At 50.9% G+C, this 24970-nt stretch overlaps 1 protein-coding gene across 4 annotated transcripts in view; it reads left to right on the forward strand.

The window, feature by feature from the left end:
* Positions 1–5551: 5551 nt before the first annotated feature.
* The window catches only part of KANK2 (KN motif and ankyrin repeat domains 2), a 74132-nt gene continuing 54713 nt past the window's right edge, over positions 5552–24970 (forward strand). Inside the window, exons 1-3 of one of the 4 annotated variants that reach the window (XM_083593047.1) lie at positions 5554–5611; positions 5783–5857; positions 6787–6856. The gene's annotated coding sequence lies outside the window, so the exon portion shown is untranslated. The other 3 variants (XM_083593045.1, XM_083593046.1, XM_083593044.1) reach the window with 3 other exon arrangements.

The following is a 24970-nucleotide window of genomic DNA, read 5'->3' on the forward strand; positions in this document are numbered from 1 at the left end:
ACAAAAATTGGGATCCCCTCCAAACCTGTGCCAGAATGACACCCAATGTAACATGAGCATGTCATTTGCTCATGTTATTTTCCCTCCTCCTCTGTTATTGAATGAATCACTTCCTAGCAGCTGTCTGCTCAATCTGTGCCCTCCCTTTGGGCGACACTCATGGGGTGACCACTTCCTGCCTGCTGCCCCAACTCTCTCCTACCCACTACCAATGTATCGATAAAAGGAGGGGGAAGCTGCCCCACCACAATCCCCGTGGGGTGAGCTCAAGAGGAACTGCTCTGATACATAGGCATGCTAGCTGCCGGCGACTGGCTGGGAGGAACTGAACGGTTATCCAAATCACGAGACTGCCCACGCTCTCCCTTCTTCGATGTCTGCAGAGCTCTGTGTTTGGGGCAACCGCTGAATATCACAGATGTAATGGAATTGGAAATCTTTACAGGAAAGACCAGGCCATTAAAAGGCCTACAGGGACTATTTTGTGACTCAGGGAACTTCTGCCAGCTGATCTACCTCCCAGCTTGTGAGAAGCTGTGAGGAGACCAGATCAACAAGCTTGTTGAACTGAAGCCAAGACTTCAATTATGGTCAGATGCATTAAGGACTGAAAGAAGGAAGTTGTCCTGGCTCAGTTAAGGGTTGGGCAGAAAGTTCCTTACCATCAGCATGAATTGAGGAGGAAGGTCCCACCCATATACATGCCTTGTGTCGTTCCTCTCCCTTTTAAATGCATCTTGCCAGAGTGCCCACAATTCTCAAGTGCACAGCAGATTCTGCAGGCGTGAGGAACCCATGGTCCCTCCAGAAGTTCCTGGACTTGCAGCTGCCATCATTCTTGGCCATGAGCCATTGGCCATGCTGTAAAGGTAAAGGGTAAAGGGACCCCTGACCATTAGGTCCAGTCGTGACCGACTCTGGGGTTACGGCGCTCATCTCACTTTATTGGCCGAGGGAGCCGCCGTACAGCTTCCGGGTCATGTGGCCAGCATGACTAAGCCATTGGAGAACCAGAGCAGCACACGGAAATGCTGTTTACCTTCCCGCCGGAGCGGTACCTATTTATCTACTTGCACTTTGATGTGCTTTCGAACTGCTAGGTTGGCAGGAGCAGGGATTGAGCAACAGGAGCTCACCCCGTTGCGGGGATTCGAACCGCCAATCTTCTGATCGGCAAGCCCAAGAGGCTCAGTGGTTTAACCCACAGAGCCACCCGCATCCCTTAGGCCTGATGTGAGCTGGGACCAAGCAACATATTGAGGCCCCCACGTTCCCCATCTCTGCCTTTCTGCATACCCAGTTCTTTGTTTCTGAGTGACAAGATCGGTCAACAAGCTTTATTTGGGTCCCTGAGCTCTAGTGAATGGCTGTCTTCTTGTCAAGACCGTTCAAATTATTAGGAACAAATCACTGACAAAGGAACTCTCCCATGTGTGTAACTAGGCTAGAGCACAGCGCATATGTGTCCGAGCTGCCATTGTGCCATAAACTTTGCTATACCAACTTAACTGCCCTCCTCTGGTCCATTTGCCTCCTCCTGAAAATGGTGGGCAATGGCAGCCTGTAGTCTGCCTGGAAGTGACAGAAGCTGTTGCTAGGCAGACATTTCCCTCCCCAACCCAGCACCCCACACTGCCTTTGCAAGAGGCTGCCACTTTGGTCGTGCATGTATATTTCCTGAGTACAGTTCAAGTTGTGAACTGACTCCACCAAAGGGTCCTGCAGCTGAGCTGATATGAAAGTTATTTTTGTGGTGTTAGAGCTGCGGAGGCTTTTACACATGTGCAAAACATCCTTTGATGTTTCAGCAATCAAGTAAAGCAAGTGTGTGTGTGAACTTTCTCCCTGGAGGCTACTTTGCCAACTCTTGCTGTGCACTAAATTTAGCATTTCAGGGGGTGGGGGAACAGGCATCTCCCCTGAAAGCTAGCGCTCTCCTTCTCAACTGATCTGACTTGAGCAACAACCTATTTCTCTGCCATTCTTAAGCTTCGTGTGACTCCCCCTCCTGGGTTTATTCTTTAGATGGATCTTCCTATTTTCTTTTCACGTGGGAAGAGAAGGTGCTTGAGAAGCTTCCACGTTAAAACACAGCTCTTTCTGCACCCTTCTGCGGAGAGAGCCACCACAGTGCCATGATCGATATGCCAGCACAACAGTTCTGACAGTTAAGATGCCCGGGGCACATAGCTGAAAGGGGTGGAGTTGTGAGTAGGGGGCAGACTGCTTATGCCATATTACAAGCAGGGCACTTTCCGCCCCCCCTAGCTGGAACTCAGTTCCAGCACCTCTCAGGTGGGTGCCATTGGCATTCTAAGAGAACGAGGGAGGCTTTCATAGCAAGTTCTAGAAAAACAGCACTGATAAGGAGGAATACAAAAATCCACTAAAATCAAGATTGGTTGCAGCCGATATGCATTTAAGAGGAAGTTCAACCAAAATAAGTGGGGTTTTTACTTGACAGTGTGTACACAGCAAGGTCCTTCCACAAGGCAGACTGAGACAGGTGCTTCTGGTGAAATCTCGCAAGAACCCCGCAAAATCTTGCAGAGGCCTCCCACGACCTTCCTGAGATCCCTTTCTCACTGGGGTTCCAGGAATGCAAAGCCTCTGTGTGAACTCACAGGGCTCTTGCGAGATCTCGCTGGAACCCAGAAGCCACAGCCATGCGACCCCAGCAAGGGAGGCTTGGGCAGAGGTGGCAAGGAATGGATGGGTGGCACTTGTGCAGGGCAGCACCTCCCCATTTTGCCTCAGGCGGCAGAAGGGTCCGGTCTGGGTCAGAGGCTCCAGGATCAGTGGCTGCCAGCCCGACCAGGCAATCCCTCCACTGTCAGTTATTGGGAATGACAAGCAAGGCAAGGGCAAAGGCCACAGCTCAGTGGCAAAGCGTCTGCCTCACAAGCGGAAGGTGCCAAGATCAGGCCCTCCAGATCAGAATCGGGGAGGCTCCTGCCAGAAATCCTGGAAAGCTGCTGCCAGTCTGTGCTGGCACTACTGAGGCAGATGGATTCCCCCGATGGGCTGACAGTGTGCTGGTCCCGAGGGTTATCCGTGTGGCAAGGTCCGAGTCCAGTCCGCGGTCGAGGGTGCGGTATGGAGGCAGTCCGTCAAAGCTGAAGCGGGGTCCAAGGCAGGGAGTCGGGTGAGGTCAGGAACTCTGGCAGAAGAGCAGGACAGGGTGCCGGCAGGAACAGGCTACCAACGATGTTGCTCCCGCAACCTGGGATTGGGGCTGGCTGGCTTTTATCTGCCCCGAGGCATAGGGCGGCCCCAGTCCACAGGTGACTTGCTTCTCCTGGCCTGGAGGCAAGCACTCCTCCTGTGGGAACTTACCGTATTTTTCGCTCTATAGGACGCACTTTTCCCCCTCCAAAAATGAAGGGGAAATGTGTGTGCGTCCTATGGAGCGAATGCAGGCTCCCTGGCTTCAGCGATAGCAAGGCAAAGCCTCCGAAGCCTGCGCTCCGGAGGCTTTGCGTTGCTTCCGCTGAAGCCAGGAGAGTATGCTCTTTGAGGCTGGCGGTGGGGAAAGCAGCGCTTCCCTCATCGCCAGCCCCAGAGATCGGGGGGCAGCGGGAAGGCGAGCGATGCCTTCCCGCTACTCTCCAACCCGGGTTTGAGGCTGGCGGTGGGGAAAGCAGCGCTTCCCCCATTGCCAGCCCCAGAGATTGGGGGGCAGCGGGAAGGCGAGCGATGCCTTCCCGCTACTCTCCAACCCGGGTTTGAGGCTGGCAGTGGGGAAAGCAGCGCTTCCCCCATCGCCAGCCCCAGAGATTGGGGGGCAGCGGGAAGGCGAGCGATGCCTTCCCGCTACTCTCCAACCCGGGTTTGAGGCTGGCGGTGGGGAAAGCAGCGCTTCCCTCATCGCCAGCCCCAGAGATCGGGGGGCAGCGGGAAGGCGAGCGATGCCTTCCCGCTACTCTCCAACCCGGGTTTGAGGCTGGCGGTGGGGAAAGCAGCGCTTCCCCCATCGCCAGCCCCAGAGATTGGGGGGCAGCGGGAAGGCGTGCGATGCCTTCCCGCTACTCTCCAACCCGGGTTTGAGGCTGGCGGTGGGGAAAGCAGCGCTTCCCCCATCGCCAGCCCCAGAGATTGGGGGGCAGCGGGAAGGCGTGTGACGCCTTCCCGCTACTCTCCAACCCTCCTATGGGCTTTTGGGGGAGATGGGGGAATTCCCCCACCTCCCGCTAAAGCAGGCAAAAGCCGCGCGCTCTTTAAAGGGGCTCCGTGGCTTCTGCTGGCTTTTCTAGGAGGTGGGGGAATTCCCCCACCTCGCAGAAAAGCCTGCAATAGCCGCACAGCCTTTAAAGAGCGCGCAGCTCTTGGGGGCTTTTCCCCAAGGAGGGAGAAGGGACTGACAGGCCGTTTCAGTCCCTTCTCCCTCCTGTGGGCTTTTGCGGGAGATGGGGGAATTCCCCCACCTCCCGCAAAAGCAGGCAAAAGCCGCGCGCTCTTTAAAGGGGCTCTGTGGCTTCTGCTGGCTTTTCTAGGAATTCCCCCACCTCCTAGAAAAGCCCGCAGGAGCCGCGCAGCCTGCGGTTCTTGGGGGCTTTTCCCCAAGGAGGGAGAAGGGACTGACGGGCCGTTTCAGTCCCTTCTCCCTCCTGGTCGAAAAGCCCGCAGGAGTCACGCGGGGCTCCTGTGGGCTTTTGCGGGAGGTGGGGGAATTCCGCCATCTCCCGCAAAAGCAGGGAGGTGGTCTTGGAGTAGCGCACAGGCTGCGTGCAGCCTGTCCACTGCTCCCAGAGCTGCGGGGGGGGGGGATCATATTTTTTCCTTGATTTCCCATCCTGAAAACTAGGTGCGTCCTATGGTCCGGTGCGTCCAATCGTGCGAAAAATACGGTAGTTCCCTCCGCCTCTCTGCCCTGAGTCTCTGCAGCTCAGGAGAGGCTGGAGGGTTACCGGACCCAGAGGCAACCTCAGCTTCCTCTGACGGGGCTGAGAATGGAGCACCTGGAGCCAGAGCAGACTCAGCTGGTACCTGCACCTGAGGATCCAGCACTGGTGAGGACCCTTCGGGCTCAAGCCCCAGCCCCGGCTCAGCTGGTTCTGGAGGCGGGGAATCCTGTGCAGGCTGGGATTCCTTAGGTTCAGCCTCCGAGTCTGAATCCCAGGCCATCACACACAGTCAGTGCGGACAATACTGAGCTAGAACAGTGTTTCCCAAACGTGGGTCTCCACCTGGGTTTTTTTTTTACTACAATTCCCATCATCCCTGACCACTGGTCCTGCTACCTTTGGATGATGGGAGCTGTAGTCCAAAAACAGGTGGGACACCCAAGTTTGGGAAACACAGAGCTGGAGGGACCCCCGGTGGTCTCACGGGGCTCTGCGTTCCCACCAGCGCGCAAACAACCAGGAAGAAGACGACGCCCGGCTTAGATGGACCACTCTGGCCCGATGGGGCGGCATAAGCAGACGCCGTCCGCCCGTCCGCGGGGCAGCTCCGCTTCTCCTCCTCCTCCTCGCCGCTGCCCTTCCGACGGCGGGGGCGGGGCTTCGGCGGGAGGGGCGTGGTCTCAATGGGAGGGGTGGAGCCTCGCGCAGCCCCGGGGACCCCGCTCGGCGGGCGAGGCAGCTTCTCCAGCGCGGAGCCGAGAGGAGAAGTACCTCGGGGAGAGGATGCTCCGCTAACCCCGCTACCCCTCCCGCTCCGGGGGCGCCTCTCCTTCCCAGGCGCCTCCCAAAACTTCGGCACCTTCTCAACGGCCTTTCCCCTCCCTTTTCTCTCTCCCCCCTTTTCTCTCCCGGCCCCCATCCCGCCCCTCGGACTCTAGGAAGGGACCCCAGCAAGGCGGCTCAGGGAAGGCGAGAGACGGGCAGCCCTCCGCCCCGCGCGCGCCTCGCTCCGGGTAAGTCCTGAGGGGACGAAGTTTGCGCCCTCAAGTCTCCTCAGCTGGCTTCTTCTATTTCGTTCAAAAAAGGGGGGGTTGCCAATTGACTCAAAAACCCAGACAAAGCGAAAGACACCCCTCCCCGCGCTGAGGGAAGAAGACGCTACCCAACTCCCCCCCCCCCGTTTTAATTTGGTTTAAACCGCTGCTTCTCTCCCCCCCCCCCCCGCGCGCGTTCCATGTGTGCGAGGGAAGAAATAGCCGGAGCGAAGGAACAAATGACATCTGTGTAGCTGCCTCTCTCTCCCGCCCTCGCTGCCTCGCCCGCCTTTCGGGCGGGGGGGGGGGGGGTTGGCGTCCAGCTGTTGGCCATTAGCGAGAGCCGCCCTCGCTGGGCTGGCAGGCAGGCAGGCAGAACTCGGCTTCTTCAAGTTGTTTTTCCGCGCCTCGCCACCCACCCCACCCAGCTCCTCGCTTGGGGACCTCCGGGGAGGGCAGCTTGGCATCGGCGCGCGCTCTCTGCCCGCAAGAATCGGTGGGGCAGCAGGGACAAACAGACGGGAGTGGCGGGGTTTGGCACCCGGAGGAGGGGGAAAGGAGGGGGAAGGCCCACGGTCAAATCTCTGGCCAAGATCTGGAGGAATGGGAGGGGGGTGTCGGTTGGGCTCCCCGGAAAATAGCCAGCGGGGCGGACGGGGGTGGGCTGGTGCAGAGAGAGAAGCATAATTGAGAACATCTGGATAGCCATCCTGCAGGAAACCAGAGCAGGCTGGGTAGCTCCATATCCCACCTCCAGCAGCCTTGGGAGAGAAGGGCATTCAACGCCTTTCAAGCAATCCTGCTGCCTCCTTGGGGCCCCAGGGCTTGCTGAGCAACAGGAAGCTTGGACCAGGACCTTTATCAAAAGCCCTCTCCAATTTCTGAGCTCTCTCTCCATCTGTCAGCAGAGAGTCTTGCAGGCTGGGTGCGAACCCTTTCCAACTTGAGCGGGCGCTCAGTTGAGCTAAGACACACCAGGTGCGCCCTGTTTCTGGACTTGCACTGAAATAGCAAACTACGGGTGGCCTTGATGGGCTGAGATTGTGTAGACTGAGGTGTGACAGACCTGAGGCCCTCCAGGTGTTGCTGGACCCCAGCTCCCATCGGCACCCCCCAGCCAGCATGGCCAGTGGCCAGGAATGGTGAGAAGTGGAGTCCAGGAAGATGCAGCCAGGACCAGAATTTTCATCTCGGTTGAAGAGGGGACTTTGGTATACAGTGGTACCTTGGGTTAAGTACTTAATTCGTTCCGGAGGTCCGTTCTTAACCTGAAATTGTTCTTAACCTGAGGACCACTTTAGCTAATGGGGCCTCCTGCTGCCGCCGCACCGCTGGAGCACGATTTCTGTTCTCATCCTTAAGTTCTTAACCCAAGGTACTATTTCTGGGTTTACTGAGTCTGTAACCTGAAGCGTATGTAACCTGAAGCCTACGTAACCCGAGGTACCACTGTATTGCAGAGATCCTATAGCGGTGATAGGGATACAGTGTGTCTAAAGCAACACTGTAGGATGCCTAGCACCCTCATAATGCTCCTGTTAGTGTAGAGGCCAGGAAACCCAGAGTCTGGGGGTCTGTGTAAGAGAGTGGTTTTTCTCCTGCTGCAATGTTGCCTCCAGCTGTAGTCCTTATGTTGTACCCAATGGAGTGGGTGGTAGTTGCTCACCAACAAAAGCAAAAATAAAGGGGTGCATTTTGGGAAACTTTTTTGGGGGGGATTGCTATACCTTGCTGCTGTCCTAGTGAACAGAGAGCGGCGTTCGGTCATCTTTCAGCTGTTTACAATATTCCAGATCGAGACAACGTAAAATGTCTTTGGGCAGCCTTGAGTCTCCTGGCACAGCCCCTCCTTGGGCTGTTTCTTGGTCACACTAGTGGTTGCCAGAACATTGAGAGAGTTGGGATGGAATGCTGGGAGCTGGCTTCTGGGTTAAGATCCTGCTACAGAACCCTCTCCCACCTACTTATGCACAGTTCTGTGAACTGCATCAGCAGTTGCATCAGCATGCACTGCCATTGTTCTATCGCAACCTTATCTTCTGGGTAGCTTTGGAGGCCCTGCTGCAGAAGGAAGCTGTTTAGAGTAATGCAGACCTGAAAATGGTCCCCAGTGGAGTTTCATGGTGTAAAGCTAACAGACATGTAAAGCAAGTCTCCCCAGGATACAATCAAGTGTTCAATTGGGAGAGAAGCTTAGTGCTGGCAGACCCTAATTTTTAGGGGGTGTAAGGGAAATGCCTCACCCAGGCCTTGTTGTAGAATAGCCCCCCAAAACACTACATTCCTCTTATGCAAAGGAGGGTCTCTTCTTGACTGTAGTGTTGCAACGAAATACTATTGGTTCAGAATGTGCCTCTGCTCTGCTCCGCAGGCAGGGAAAGCAAGGCAGGAGGCAGGGAAGACAGACTGACATAGGATATGGGGCTGGGCCAAGCTGCAGGGGGAGCGGGAGAACCAGAGGGTGGGAGCGTACAGATGCGTCACCCCTACAGAACACCCAGATGCTTTGCAAGGGCTGTGGTTTATTGCTCTCGCTTGCTGTTATCAAACCGTGGAAGCTTGTCCTTTGCAAGTCTCTTGCAAATTGTTTGTTCAAGTGCTAAAATGCCTCCTCGTCGATGTTGCTTCTTGCTGCTGTGAACCTTGCACGTGCCTCCAAATAAAGAGTTACCACGACGAGTTGGATTTGGAAGAGTTTTTCTGTTTCTATTCGTTGTTTCTGTCCCTTTGCTTGTCTCTGGACATGATACTGTAGGCTTGTATTGTCTTCAGAGGAAGGAGAAAGAAGTTACAGTTGTGGGTCATGAGTATTGCCTTATTATCCCAAGAACAAATGAGAAAGAAAGGGAGAGAGATGCATATAGCCTTCTAGCCTGTGGGCCAAATTAAGTCTGCCAGTGGTCCTAATTTGGCTTGCACAGTCGTCCGCCCCACTACACCCACTTGGCATCATATGACAGTCAGGTGGGGCAGGAGTACACTCTCAGAAGTTCTTCTGCAAGTGGGCAGGCCTTGCATTTAGTTGACACTTTTCACATTTGGCACCAAACACAAGCCCCCTCGCTGAGAATGCTCCACCAGGGGATCACAGTCAGAGGGCTAGCATTTGATGTGGAATTCAAGCTGGGGCTGCAAAGAAGGAAGAGAGGAATTCAGAGTGTGCTCTCAGAACTTCCTTTAAAGTTGGATCATGTTAGGCTGCCTGTCAAAGTGGCCCATGGAGGACGGGCCAGTTCTCGATCCAATGTGTCAGCCGGATGCAGTTCCCCACTTTAGCTCTAACGCTGCTGCTGCTGTAGATTTTCAGGAACCAATGGGCAAGAAGTAGGAGAATAGCAAGTCTTGGACCCCCCCCCCCCAGGAGTAAAACCTGCCTGCCACCACCTTGCTTGGTATTTGTTTCAGGCAGGGTCTCTGGCAAGGCGGAGAAGTCTCTTTTCTCAGTCCCAGGACTTAGTGTGTGATGCAGAAAGAGTGGACAGGAAGGGACATTTTTCACTGACACCTGGGATTCTGGAGCAGGACTCCCAGTTTGCAGAATGCCTGGAATTGAAGGTTCTGATCTCTAGAAAAAAGGTGAAGCAATTGAATGTGTGTGTGTCCTTTGAAGCATGCTTTTGGGATGCCTTGGCACAGATATCTTTGTGATGCCTGGTGTGATTCTCATTAACTACTTTCCACTCCTGACTCAACCATAGACTTGCTCTGTGGCTTAAGAAAACCTTTTCTCCCTCCCAGCTTCTGAGAAGGGAATAAGCATGGCTGGCTGGCTGCCCTCTGGGCAGCTGTGGAGGTGGACAATTGGCGTACGGAAGTGCCTTCCTTAAAGATAGGAGCAGTGCAGGTGGGATGCACAATGTGCAGTAAACTGACAGCCTCCAGTTGGTCAACAGCGTCAGTGACTGTTCCTGGCCAGATAATCACAGTGCCATTGCTGGGAAGTCTTCAAGTAGAGGCTGATGCTCTAGCTCTGAATTCTCTACATATTTGGACAGGAGTTGGACCAGGTGACCCGCAAAGCTTCCCTCCTCCTCCTATGGTGTTAGCCTGTTAGATATTAGTGGTACAGAGAGTTTTGAGGCAGCCCCCTAGTGTCTGGACACACACCTGCAATATCCTTTTGGCCCAATGATGTGCATCTTAGTGTGGTTCAGGAATACAGCTGCCTCTGGCTTGGATAATACCTGCCTAGTAGCATTTTGGAGAAGGAACTGGTCATGCTGCACTTTCAAGGCTGGATCCACCTGTCTCCTTCCAGCTGTTGTTGGACTTGAATGCCCATCATCCTGGGGTCACTGGCCATGTTTGCCAATACATGGTAGCTGACGTAGCCTCATGCTGTGTTGTGCCCTCCTGGGGACATGGTGATAAAGGTGGTGGCAGTGGGGGCTTTCGTGAGAAAGCAGGTATGTCTGGAGCAGTAGTTTGTGTCCTGGCCTCACCCTGTTCTTGTGACCTGCAGATATCCCCTACTGTGTGAGGAGCAGGATCACAGCTGGGGGAGCAGGGGGGGGGATGAGCTGATTAGAGAGTGATTAAGAATTAACTAATTAATGGTCTTCTGTGGATGGCTTGAAGGTCTAATTGAGCCTGGCTCATTGGTGGTGACAGGCAGTGGCTGTAGAAAGCCCTTTTGCACACACATACGACTGTAAAATGAAGAGGAGGCGGCTTTTGGTTTTTCAGTGTGTGCGTGTGCTCTGTCCTGTGTCTTGTCTGACAAAATGATGCTGTCTCTCTGATTCTCAGGGCATGAGAATTAGCCACACTAAATTCTCCAGTGAGAGGAGAAGGGCTCTCAAAGTGTCACTCTGGCCCAGCACTTGAAATTTGCCAGGCACCAGGTACATTTTGAACCTGGCTATCAGCCACTTGCGACCAAGTGAATATGCCCAGGCACCAGGGTGGCACTTGACACCTCCACCATCCGGAGGTGCATGCCTGGGGATCCTTGGATCTTGACTGTTTTTACACACTAGCAACGTATCCTGTAGCATTCTATCTGCTATATTTTATCTGCACAATCAGAATGGATTTCAGGAACCCCAAAGTCGTATCTGGCCCCAAAATAGCAACTGGGCATTCCATTTTGGCAAATGTAGCCCTGGTTTAAGGAGCCATTTGGCGCCTAGCTCATATATCTAAATTTCTAACAGCGCTTTGGCCCAGAAGCTGTCCTTTCTCAGATAGATCTTTGCAGAAAGCAGCCAGTAACAACACAGGTTTTGTCCCAACTCAAATTAGCCAAAGACACAAAGAAGAAATTTTGTGCTGGGGCAGAGGAGTGCAGTGCTTTAACTCATAGCTCTATTGCTTGACTTACTGGATGAATATTCGTATGGACGGGGTTGGAATTCTGGAAGAAAGGGTGCAATAAGACCAGCCTATCTACTTATTTTAAATGGTGGGTCCAGCCTACCTTGTTATCTTGGGGTCTTAGGGACTGTTCACATTATCACCTTAGCGAAGTTGCTCTCGGGCCTTGGGAATTTCACAGCTCTTTCCTCTCTAGCTGTTCACATCAGCACAGCTTCGTTAGTGTCAGATTAGTTTCTGTTTGGGTTCACCCCAGGGAGCATCAGCCAGCCGGGATGTCTTTACCCTGTGCAAAGGTGTTTGCCCCTTATGTAGAGTTGTATTAGGAACAGCTTAAGAACTCCAGTCGGTTTGAGAAACAACACATCAAATAGTAGTATTTCGAGGCACAATCCATTGTCTCTTGAGATAGGCATATGCCAACAACAGGATACATGTGCATTTTGGATAGTGCCATGTGAACATGGATTAAAACCCTGCACTGGAAAAGAAATTAACTCACAGGAAACAGGGGTTTGAACACAGCCCAAGTACTTAACACCTGAGTTAGGTTTGTGGAAAACAACAGAAAGAGAGAGCAAGTGAAATATTTAGAAAACTAACTTTTAGTTCATTAATTTGTTTTCAAGCAAAAGACAAATGCATAAACCCATATTGTCTTTCAGCCCAATTAAATAGACTGCAGCAGACTCCAGAAAATCTCCTATATATTTTTTGGCATTTGTTTGTTTGGCTTGTCTCTTGATTAATGCCAAATGAGGGCCTGCAAGGAGCCACAATTTGATGTGGGGCCTCTGCTGCTTGCGTTAGAATTCCAGCCCTACATATGGGGATGCAGAGGGCAGGGCTATTGGGTGGGAAATGTTATGAGCACCAACTTAGAATTTCATCCTAAGGGGGAGGAGCAAGACAGTCCTGTAAAAGCTCACATTCCTCTTGGTTTTAAAGTCCACCCATTCTTAGTTGGCCATTACCCCTCTGGGCGGGTCTGGCTTCCCACCAGAAAGTTCTCTGGTATCGCTCAGGATTGTCCAGCGGAGAAACAGGCTTGCTCAAGGTGAAATGGGATCAGTTCTGTATGGTCCACCCAAGAAATATTACCCAGAAACTTAAACCTTTCAGTGGGGACTACTTTTGCTGTCAACACTGGCGGAACTGGGCACCCTCAAAAGGTGATGCAGATGATAGCTGAGCACATCCCAAGCCAACTCACTTTAATTGTGAACCTTAGAATGCATAGACCACGCTTTTATTGATACTGAAGTGAATGATTGCACTTGGGTTTGAAATTCAAGGGAAGAAGATGGCATGCAGTGTAATGTTTATATTTGAGAGAAACCATGGCCCATATGCACTTTGAAAATGATTTTGCACCAAGGCATAGGAAGTCCTGTGCCAATGAACTGCAAATTCAGCACCAAGAAAGTGCTGATTATGTTATCGGGTTAAATGAGAGCAGGCCAACACAAAAATACAATAGGTTCCTTTTGCCTGATGGTTCTCCACTTGGGAACTTTCTTGCAATTTGATAGGTTAGCAGGGAGGAAGATCTAGGGAAAGAAGGTTTGGCAAGAGATGTCTACAGACAGGGAATAATCATCTCTTCCCGACTCAGCTGGTTGAGTCTTGAGTCAGAATTCTTCTACAGCCCAGCATTCCTCAGCTCCTGAGTGGCCTATTGACTTCACAAGAACAGGTGCCTTCTCTCTTGGAGTGATAGCCAATGATCATGTCCCAGAGCAAAGCAGGCGGAGATGGCAAATTCAAGATTGCCTCCCCCCCCCCCCCGAGGCAAAAAACCTACATGGGTTGTTTCTTCCACCCTGGTTCTGTTCAGCATTGGACTCTTGTCTGTTGTGATGAACGTCAGTCTCCCCACCCACCCACGCCTGCTGCTGTGTCTTTTTCCACACCAACCGCATGCCCTGGCCTTGCCAAAGTTGCACCCCTCTTCCCTAGGGGGCAGACCTGTTCCTCTGAAGAGCTGTGCAGAAGGGGCCTGATGCTTTTGCAGAGCTCCAGAAGCAAGCAAGCGTTGCCTGCAGGGCAAAAGGTAGCAGCTTTCAGCTCTGTGGGCTGAAGGGGCTCATTGTATAGGGAGGTCTTGGGAGTTCGGCAAGATCACACAATTGGCTCTTTCATGCCAGCTGGAGACTCTTATTAAAAACTAGTCCTTCCTCCTCCTCCTCCTCCTCCTCTCTCCCGCCCATCTCCCACACTGCAGGAAAGGTTTGGGGAGTGGCCAGCCAAGCTCAAATGGGCCTTTTCTCTTGCACTTCCACTCCTCTTGCCCTGAAGCTAGAAACTTGCTCCTTTCCACTAACACTCCCAGCAAAATGGTTCAGGCCATTGACTTTCCCCTCCCGCCCCAAGAGATGCATGTGGGCATCCTTCCCTAATACAAAGGCCTCCCCTTGTCTTGCATGTGCTGTGAGCATGTAACCAAATGCCCACTTGCCCTTTACAAGCACGACTGCACACTAGGACAGTAGAGAGAGCCCTTAAGAAAAGGCACGGTGTGTTCTCCATAGGCAGTCCGTTAGGACCATTGGCTGCAACACGGGTACCTCTTAGCATTCTTTCACCTCCTCCTCATACTTGTAGTCCTTAGTGGCAAAGGATGGAATTCTTCTCCCCCTCAGTTAATGCTGCAAACTTTAATAACTTAGATGTTGTGATTTATCAACTAAGACACAATTTCCTGTAGAAGCTTCCCCCACCCCCTTATTCAGGTCTCTTCAAAGGCCTGCTGCTGAGATGGCCCATGTGCTTCTCAGAAGGTCGGTGGTTCAAATCCTTGCGACGGGGTGAGCTCCCGTTGCTCTGTCCCAGCAGTTTGAAGGCACACCAGAGCAAGTAGATAAATAGGTACCACTTTGGCAGGAAGGTAAACGGCATTTCTGTGCGCTCTGGTTTCTGTCATGGTGTCCCATTGCGCCAGAAGTGGTTTAGTCATGTTGGCCACGTGACCCAGAAAGCTGTCTGTGGACAAACACTGGTTCCCTCGGTCTGAAAGTGAGATGAGCACCTCAACCCCACAGTTGCCTTTAACTGGACGTAACTGTCCAGGGGTCATTTACCTTCACCATTACCGAATGGAGTTGACTTTTTCTCATTGCTTCCTGTGCAGGCAAGTTGCTGAACACCCTTGCAGCCCTTGGTGACTCAAGGCAGGGAACTCCTCCAGTTGGGTCAACCCTCTACATTGGGACTGTCTTCAAACCAAGCGGCTGCTGGGAGCACAGTAAAAACAAGGGCCACATGACATGTGACAACGTTCATGTGATTGGTGCAGATGCTTTTTTATATGTCAGCAGCCGGTGTGGGGTTCTTCCGGATTGGGACCCTGGTGGGAGGGTCAGGCAGCCAGGGAAGCTTTAAGCCTTTGCAATCCCAGTCAGTGGAGAGGGCTCCATACCAGCTTTTTTCTTTTAAAAATGCACCAGTCGTGTGGATGGTGTCGCGTTTAGCTTGGCCCAAGTAGCAAAGCACCAACTAACCCCTCCTCATGTTCACTGTGCACTGCTCTGACTTTCAACTGCACTCTCTTCCTGAATGGCATAAGATGGACAGGTGGGCTGGGCAGGAAATCTTTATAGAGTTTTTGCACTTTCCCCTTGTTTCGCTTCCAGGGGGAGGCAGTGGCTTGGAATTCACAGCGCACCCTGTTTTTGGTCCCCATGGCTGGTGCAAAGGAAGAGGGAGTAAAAGAAGGAAAAGGGAGCAGACAGTGGCTTCATCTAATGTCCCCCAGAAGCGACTGGTCTTCACCAAAGCTGGGCAGGAGGGAGGATTCCTCTCTAAGCACCCTCCAGCCCACCTTGAGGCCCCTGTCCCAGGTCAAGGTGGGAAGGTCTAGAGGGCGCTTGGGCTGCCTTGACAATTGAGGAACAGAATTGGCTCCTGGCCCTGACTCTCAGTTTGCCCTTAATCCTTAGAGATTAGAAGAGGAGCAGTGGAGAATCTCCCTTGCTTTGCCCTTCTTTGCCTCTTCCATGCTCTCGGGCTTTCAGTTGTGACCTGGATGGTCTCTCTTGGAGGCATACGCCTGGTTATGAGCAGGCAAACTGCCCACAGACTGTATTTTCATTAAAAATGCTAAGCGGAGGTTCTTATATCTCCGTCACCTCACTCCAGATTGGCATCCAGGAAATAGAATTTCCTCCCCCAGCCTCTGCAGGTTAGGGAGGGCTGAAGGGTTCTTTTTCAAATGCACAATGCCAGATTCAGCTGCATCTTGGCACTGATGGACCTGGTTATGAACCAGCAGCACCCGCCTGCCAGCCTGCCATGGAGTCCCAATCCAAGTGGACCCCCCCCTCTATGCCATCATACTGCACTCTCTTCCTGATCAGCGGAAGAAGGCTGATCCAGAAAGGCAGGCTTCCAGGGGGACCCCACCCAGCTGCCGAGCTTCCAGGTCTTGCAAGCAGGACCTAATTGGATCCTTGTGTGCTTGGCAGCCGGACGGAGCTGTCTTAAAGGGGCCGGTGCACCTGGGGTAGGAGGGGGAGAAGGATTGGAAGACAGGAGTTTGTCAGATCAGGGGGGCGGGAAGGAGGCAGGTTGTGCTGGGGAGGAGGGGCTAGAACACATTCTCCCCGGCTCTCTTTTCGCCATTTCAGATTCAGGGCTCACCCAGACTTCATTTTGTGCTGTGCTGCGCTTTCAGGAACGGGTCTATGCTTTAAAGCTCTGGGTCCAGGCAATTTCCCCCCCACCCTGAAGCTTTCCCCAGAAAAACCCACTCTTTATCACTGAATTGGAGCAAATGGCAATCAGTGGAAACTGTGAATTGCTATTTGTTCCGATTCAGCATGAAAGAGTGGAAAGGGGAAAGTGACAGGTAAAAAGGAAAGTGCTTGGACGTGGAGCTTTAAAGCATGGACCTGTGCCTGGAAATCGCAGGGCAGAAGCTAAGTGTGGATGAGCCCTCAGTAGAATCATAGAATTGCATAGTTGGAAGGGACCCCAAGGGTCATCTAGTCCAACCAACCCCCTGCAATGCAGCTAAAGCACCCGTGACAGATGGCCATCCATCCTCTGCTTAAAAACCTCCAAGGAAGAAGGAAGACTATTGGAAAAAAGAGGAAAGGAAAAAAGGGTGGCTGCTTCAAGAAGAGTTGGGGTGTGCCTTATAATAAGTGAGCTGTGTTCATAACATTACCATGAGCAGTCTCTCGTTAAAGCAAAGGGATGTCTGTCTTTAGCACGTCTACCCAGTATACTGCCCCCATTTTAATGGTTTTAGACAACAGATGAAAGGGGAATTGCGGTTCTGTGAGAGCTGAAAGTGGTTTAAGCAAAGCATCGGCCCCAAACATAATGATGGATGTTGTTTACTAGAGGCAAAAACAAGACGAGTGCCGCACCAGAGTCATCCCCCTTTCAAGTCACCTTCAACTCTTTGGAGGTGGTGAGTAATACAACCTCATAGTGTTGAACCAGCGAGCTGGTTGGACCCTCCCAGTAATTCTGCAGAATAATCATAGCCCACCCACCCCAAATCGTGCTCTGGAACCATGCCTCTTGATGCGCCCAGTTTCTGCTTTCATGTGATGAGAGGCAGGATGAGCAAGCAGCAGGGCGAAGCCGTTCGAGGTTGCACATACGGCTGGATCTCTTGGCCAAAGCTTAGGTCCCACAGCCCAGCCCCCTCCCCACAAATGAGTGGGAAGACAAGAAACTGTGCAATTGATAACCGAAGTAACACCCATGTCTGTCTAACCCCATATCTCCCGAAGACCATTAAGTCCAGGGTGCAAAATTAACTACTGTATTTTTTCGTGTTTAACATGCCCCTGTGTATAAGACACCCCCTATTTTGGGGGACTCAAAATTAAGAAAAGTTGTTGAGTTTTTTCGGGGGAGGATTGTTAAAAATCGCTCAGCCGCCAGACCAACAAGGCTGCTTGCACGTGTCGCAAATGCAACCTATCCACTCACCGACAGGAGCAGCAAATCGCCCACCCTATTGCCGCAACGACAGCAAATCAGCATCAGCCCTTGCCACAGCCACCAATAACAATCGCCGACTAGTGGCAGCAACCAATCACACGTCCCCACAATGCACTATCCATGTATAAGACGACCTTCAATTTTTAACATGATTTTTGAATAGAAAAAACTAGTCTTATACACAGAAAAGTATGGTAATAGCACCACTGAAGCTGGGCGGGGGGGAGTGGGGCAGGAAAGTGCTCACTGGGCATGTAATTCATGCAAACACTTCCAAGTACGGATCCCAAATTCCTGAGTGTTTATTCTCTTTGTGCCGCCCGCCAAATATAGCTCTTTCATATGCTGCAATGGTAGGTAAGTCTTCCGACCGCTGAGCAATCAGTGGAGACATAGGTTCTTCCCAGAAGCCTCTTGGCCACCAACAGGGTGTGCATAGTCCACTTAAGTTGCCCCAATGCCAAGGCCCACAGAGTTGGGATATAACTTGAGCATCCAATAAATTTAGGTATTTACCCAGGACCAAACTAATACAGAGAATGGCTTCCATCCAAAACAGTGCCACTATAGGGCATGACCAGATTGTATGTTTCAGCGCCACACCTTGTGCGCCATAATGCTAGCAAGTGTCTGTGGGTGCAAGATATTTCTGACAAAGACATGTTTTTGCTGCATTAAAGGTAAAGGGACCCCTGACCATTAGGTCCAGTCGTGGCCGACTCTGGGGTTGCGGCGCTCATCTCGCTTTATTGGCTGAGGGAGCTGGCATACAGCTTCCGGGTCATGTGGCCAGCATGACTAAGCTGCTTCTGGCGAACCAGAGCAATGCACGGAAACGCCATTTACCTTCCTGCCGGAGCGGTACCTATTTATCTACTTGCACTTTGACGTGCTTTTGAACTGCTAGGTTGGCAGGAGCGGGGACCGAGCAACAGGAGTTCACCCCGTCGCGGGGATTCGAACTGCTGACCTTCTGATCGGCAAGTCCTGGGCTCTGTGGTTTAACCCACAGCGCCACCCGCTGCATTTGGCATAGCCAAAGGCTCGCTGAGCACACCTTTACAGAGGCCAACGTAGTTTGCCATTGTCTCAACTGTTCAAGGCAATCCAGTTCTTTGTTCCAGTCCTCCCTCGGGCCGTTAATGGCCAGATTTATATGTCTGAGTGCAACCAGTTTCTGTAATAGATCCAAGCCTGGTTATTGCAATTAGATCCATCCCAAATCTTTGCCAAGAGGCATCTTCATGGAGGGAAGGGGAGGAAGTAGCTGTCATTCCTAGTTAGAGCATTGGACAGGATTTCCCTGGAACTTATCCAGCTAGAAAGATAGACATTGGACTTTGTTGGGTCATTTGGTCACTTCTGATGAGGCCTGGAGATGTGGACAAATACGAGGTGCTGTTCTTGACCCCCAGCTATAGTCCAACCATGCTGATTACACACCATAGAAAGTGTCCATCAGTGTTTAGACTCCTTTTTCACTTGAAAATGGTTTGGAGGCACTGGGCTGCCTTCTGTTGGAGGCTTTTGGAAGGTTGGAAAGTGCAATGCCTTTCGTTTGACCAATAGGGTTCTTAATACTTGTTCTCCTTCAGGCTCTGGTTTGGTACGGAGGGGGATCAGATCAAACTGGTGGGTATTCTTGCTCAGGTATATAATGATAGCACTGAACAATTGGCTGTGTACCTCTCTTTTAATGCTCAGGGAAGTTATTGTACTGAAAAGAGATTTGCACGCATACACAAGCATCCCAAGAGCATTATCAGTTGCATGGAAGTGATGATAATGTGCAGTAATGAATATAATATGAAAAAGAAAGCTCACAAGGCAAAGGCAGAGGCTTGAAGCAACATTAGGCAGGCAGGCAAGCAGGCAGGATTGCATCTGACCAGCTCGGCTCCACTGAGTCTCATGGGTCTCATAGAAGGAAGCAGCAATTGTGAGTTTTGTCCTGTTCTTCAGGTTTCAGGGATTGTGTACAGATCCAGAGTTTGCTTAGGAATATCATTCTTGCTCTTGCTTGAGCTAACTTGGTGATGTTGCTGGGAGAGAGGTTGCTTACCTAAGAGATAATCCCCGCTCTCCAAGCCAGAGTTTATGTGACTAAGGACTCAGCTATACAGCTGCAAATAAAATGTTTTAAGTGTGTTTTAAGTGCAATATACAGTGTGACACTAGGTGGTGATGTTGAGCCTTATGGAAAATTCAATTTATTTTTAAAAATGCTTTAAAAAAACTTTTTCAGAATAGTTTTTATATGTGTGTAGATTCCACCTAAGACTTAGCATGCTCACCTTTTTTTATTTAGAATTGCTTCTGATGCTGCTCACAGAGTCATAAAAGCATTATCAAGCAAAACTCAGTTACAATGATAGAAAATTTACACAGCAGAGTGCAGAATCAATTCAGAGCAACAAAAAGCGTCAGGATCAATAAGTGCTCACTGGATTAAAGCCAGAGTAGGTAACATTTATGGAATCTGGGCAAAAAAGAAAAGTCTTCTTCACCTGGCCCTGGAGAGACACCCTAAATTTGGAACTGGGTGAAGCTCCAGGGAGGGCAATCCAATGAAAAAGTCTAAAGTAGAAAGTGTGGGGATGTGTAGGCAGAAGCAAGGGAGCCCTATAGAAGAAGTGAAGGCTATTTTTGTGGAGCAAAGTGCCATTTATTTGTGCTTTTATGGTTTTTATATAGCGATTTTTTATTAAAAACCCTCAAAGTGGTTTACAAAAAAATCCAATTTCAATACAACTGAAAAATAAAATAAAAGCATATATTTATAATAAAACAAGGGATAAAAAAGTCATTAAGGGAATAAAAATGGGACGCGGGTGGCGCTGTGGGTTAAACCTCAGCGCCTAGGACTTGCCGATCGCATGGTTGGCAGTTCGAATCCCCGCGGCGGGGTGCGCTCCTGTTGCTCGGTCCCAGCGCCTGCCAACCTAGCAGTTCGAAAGCACCCTCAGGTGCAAGTAGATAAATAGGGACCGCTTACTAGCGGGAAGGTAAACGGTGTTTCTGTGTGCGGCTCTGGCTCGCCAGAGTAGCTTCGTCATGCTGGCCACGTGACCCGGAAGTGTCTGCAGACAGCGCTGGCTCCCGGCCTCTAGAGTGAAATGAGCGCACAACCCTAGAGTCTGTCAAGACTGGCCCGTACGGGCAGGGGTACCTTTAACTTTATATGCATTCTATCCAACAATCTCTGAATTCATGACTGCATTTCTGTAGTCTGGTTTGTCATTTTTTACTCGTTCAGCAGCTCTGTAATGCTGTTTTCTCTGTTGCTTAAATGGTCATGTATAAAGCTATGCATTTCTAATACAGCAAATGAAAAGTTACCAGGGAGAGGGGGGAAGTAAGGGAATGGGGGTGGGGGAGTACAGCAACAGAATTAAGCCAGCTGCAATCTAGATCGGGTCAGCAAACTTTTTCAGCAGGAGGCCGGTCCACTGTCCCTCAGACCTTGGGGGGACGACTATATTTTTTTTGGGGGGGCGGGGGGAGATACAAGAGCACCATGAGCCCCAGTGGCTGCTTACCTGTGTCCTGCAAGCTGCAGGGGCTGGCGGCTACGGCAGAACGATGAGTGGTGCGTGAAAGGGCTCTGGAGAGGGGCTGCTTAAAATGGCGGCCGCTTGAGCGCTGCTGCTGCTGGCACCAACAAAGCCCAGCCCCCTTCCTCCTCTAGGCAGGGCAGGGAGAAGCCAGGAGGAGGGAGGGAGGAGGCACCGCCACCATGTGAGGGAGAGGGAAAGAACGTGCGTGCTGGAGATCCATGCGGTGATTCCCAGACTGTCCGCAGACCGTATCCAGAAGGCAATTGGGCCTCATCCGGCCCGCGGTCCTTAGTTTGCCGACCCATGATCTAGATCTTTAAAAGTCTTTAGTCTTCTTCTGAAACAGAAGGGCAGCTCTATCTAGTAAACCTCCCTGGAGAGACTAATCTTGTGGTGAGTTAGCCACTCACTAGAACTTACCAGGCTGCAGGGAGGGGAGATGGACCTGGATGAGGCCCACGTCTGATGAACTTGGTGTTCAGGCACTGTTGTGTGGGTGAAAGTGTTCCTTCAAGTCCCAGCTTCCCAAGTCATTAGTGACTTTAAAGGTAAGCATCAGCTCTTTGAATTCTGCTCAGAAGCAAACTGGCAGCCAGGGGAGCAGTTCATCAGTAACAACAACAACAACAATCATTATTATCATTATTATTATTTTATTTATACCCCGCCCATCTGGCTGGTTTCTCCAGCCACTCTGGGCAGCTCCCAACAGAATATGAAAAACACGATAAAACATCAAACATTAAAAACTTCCCTAGACAGGGTTGCCTTCAGGTGTCTTCTAAAAGTCAGATAATTGTTTATTTCCTTGACACCTGATCGGAGGGCGTTCCATAGGGCAGGTGCCACTACCAAGAAGGCCCTTTGCCTGGTTCCCTGTAACTTCACTTCTTGCAGTAAGGGAACCGCCAGAAGGTCCTCAGAGCTGGACCTCAGTGTCCGGGCTGAACGATGGGAGTGGAGACGCTCTTTCAGGTATACTGGGCCGAGGCCAAAGCTGGTGAGCTGTTTTAAAACTGGTGCCTATTGACTGGTCCCAGTTACTAGCCCAGAGCTGTGTTTCTGAATAACATGAGCAGTCTTCAAAGGCAGCCTTGCACATTATAGACTTAGAATGGTTGAGTCTAGAGGATGTCAGAGCACCGAGAACCACGGCCAGGCATTTCAATCCAGGAGGGGGCATAGCTGGCACTTGAGCCTTGCATGCTGAAAGCTGCGGCACACCATGCTTGGGGTCCCAAGGAGACACAAGTGGATCCCTTGGCAGCCCCAGACTGTGAGCCTGATTCTCTAGGTGGAAACGCAGGTGGTGCTGTGGTCTAAACCACTGAGCCTCTTGGGCTTGCCGATTAGAAGGTTGGCGGTTCGAATCTCCACAACGGGGTGAGCTTCTGTTGCTCTGTCCCAGCTCCTGCCAACCCAGCAGTTTGAAAGCACGCCAGTGCAAGTAGATAAACCGCTGTGGCGGGAAGGTAAACGGCGTTTCTGTGCGCTCTGGTTTCTGTCACGGTGTTCTGTTGTGCCAAAAGTGGTTTAGTCATGCTGGCCACATGACCCAGAAAGCTGTCTGCGGACAAACGCCATCTCCCTCGGCCTGAAAGCGAGAGGAGCACGGAAACCCCATAGTCGCCTTTGACTGGACTTAACCGTCCAGAGGTCCTTTACCTTTTTTCACCTAGGTGGAATGCAACCCCATCCAGAACAGGTTGAGCATCCCCTCCCTGGTCACACAAACCACCCATCTGTAGTTTGTCTGTTTGGGCAGGATTGAGTTTCAGTCTACTGGCCCTTCCACAGTCCATGACTCACCCAAAGCAGCATGACTGCAACCACATGTTGATTTGGCTTCAAATGCCAAAGCAAGACAGCAACACCCTTAGCTTGCTGGATATGTTCAAGGAGAAGTTATGGGTGTGTCAATACCACCCCCACCCTTACTATCATGGAATCATTTGATCCCAATGAAAGAGAGGGTGGGGATATTCAATGACTTTCAGGGGTGGGCAAGCAAATCTTTAAAATGCTTAGTTTGCCTTAAATATGAGGGGTTTTGTTTTGCCACCACCCCCATCAGAAAAACGTTTTGCCATTGCTTCAGGTCAATGCAGGGCAGATCCTGGCCACACTCTTTTCCTGGGACAGAATGATTCTGTTGTCACAGCACAGCAGCCTCACTGGGACATGTCCTGCACAATGGCAAGAGGTTCTTTTTCTGGTTTAAAAGAAGAAAAATTTCTGCCACCTCATATTTATGGAAAGCCAGACATTATTTAAATTAAACCTCCCCCCACTGCTACTACCGTTCTTTGGGGAGTGTTTTCACCTATGAAATTTCCAAAAATTCAGCAAGGCTAAATATTTTGGCTCAGGGCTGAAAGAATTCCATCTTGCCTACAATCCGACTGTAACTTCCAATGTTGGAATCTAGGGATGCAGTTCCTTTAGATTTCTGATGAGAAATTGTAATAACCTGCAGTTTTATAAGAGCAGGGGTCAGGAACCTTTTTCAGCCGTGGTCCGGTCCACCGTCCCTCAGACCATGTGGTGGGCCGGACTATATTTTGAGGAAAAAAATTTGAACGAATTCCTATACATTTTAAATTCCAGAGATGCATTTTAAACAAAAAGACACATTCTACTCATGTAAAAACACGCTGATTCCCGGACTGTCCGCAGGCCAGATTGAGAAGGCAATTGGGCTGCATCCGGCCCCCGGGCCTTAGGTTGCCTACCCCTGCATGAGAGTGTACAGTGGTACCTCTGGATGTGATCGGGATCCGTTCCGGAGCCCTGTTCACATCCTGAAGCGAATGCAACCCCCGTCTGCACGTGCGCGGGTCGTGATTCGCCGCTTCTGAGGTATGACTGTATATTTAAAGAAGATGAATAAATGAGCAAATTAAGTTAATTTGGATGTGCAGAAGATACTGAAAATAAGAAACCACGGAAAGGGGCGGGGGGAGGAAGCCAAGTTTTGAAATGTCAAAATGACTGTAAAATCAGTGAAATGTCTAAATCTGAAAAGTATGGAATTCTGATGAGAACTGGTCTCTCCACTGAGAGAAAATTCAGTGCTGGAGAGAGGAATATTGGCATGAGATGAGAAGGAGTTAGGCAGGTTTCCATCCAATTTCTTCTCCCCAGTGCTTGTGCAAGCATCTTCACTATATGTGCTGGGTGTGCATCATGTAAGCAAGACACTGATTCCCCACCCCACCCCACTGTTGAAGGAGAAGCTGGCAAAGGAAGGGGAACAGGCACCATGGAATGTCCCATACCTGCCCTTCAGTTCTGAGAAACAGAAGGGGACTGGGTGGGGAGCATTCCACAGCTGCATCGCCCACACACTGTAACAATCAGCGCACCATGTGTGTTGATGTTCTGCCCAACCAAGGCCCTCTTCCATTCCCCTTTGCCCACCGCTACCAGCTGCTTCCTGTCCTGGGAGGCTTTTAACTGCAAAGAGGGAGGGCTGGGTGCTTCAGCCCCTTTACACGCTGGGAGACATTTAAGAGCTGCGTTTTGAGGTGGGGAGAAAGTGACTCTTGAGCAGAGGGCTTTAACATAGAAACAAATGTGCTGCCTCTGTTCTTAACAGAGTAATGCTGAGTCTAGCTGCTAATCTTTTGGGGGGGCCCCCCTTTCCTTCTTCTTTTTTTAAGTGAACATCTTTATCGAAAGTTCAAAAAGCACATAATTATATGTGCACTAAACATGGTGAGATGTAAATAAAAGAGAGAAAAAGAAAAAGAGAAACAGAAACAGAACCCATGTAGAAGGGGGGAAGGGAGGAGGGAACCCCCCCAAAAAACTGTATACTTTACTTCACCAGATCTTAACCCAGGGGTCAGCAAACTTTTTCAGCAGGGGGCCAGTCCACTGTCCCTCAGACCTTGTGGGAGGCCAGACTATATTTTTTTGGGGGGGGGGGAATGAACAAATTCCTATGCCCCACAAATAACCCAGAGATGCATTTGAAACAAAAGAACACATTCTACTCATGTAAAAACACACTGATTCCCGGGGGACCATCCACGGGCCGGATTGAGAAGGTGATTGGGCCGGATCTGGCCCCCAGGCCTTAGTTTGCCTACCCATGTCTTAACCTGTTACAGTATTTGTAAGAATGGGTTCCAAATATCACTGAATTTGTCCATGGCAAGTCTGCGTTTATATGCAGGTTGTTCATATGTTGCGAGCTTGTATATATAAGTCTTCAATCCAATTGCAGAAGGGAGCTGCATTTTTATTTTTCCAGTTC

This window comes from Podarcis filfolensis (genome assembly GCF_964270895.1).
Source record: "Podarcis filfolensis genome assembly, chromosome: 17".
Classification (NCBI taxonomy): domain Eukaryota; kingdom Metazoa; phylum Chordata; class Lepidosauria; order Squamata; family Lacertidae; genus Podarcis; species Podarcis filfolensis.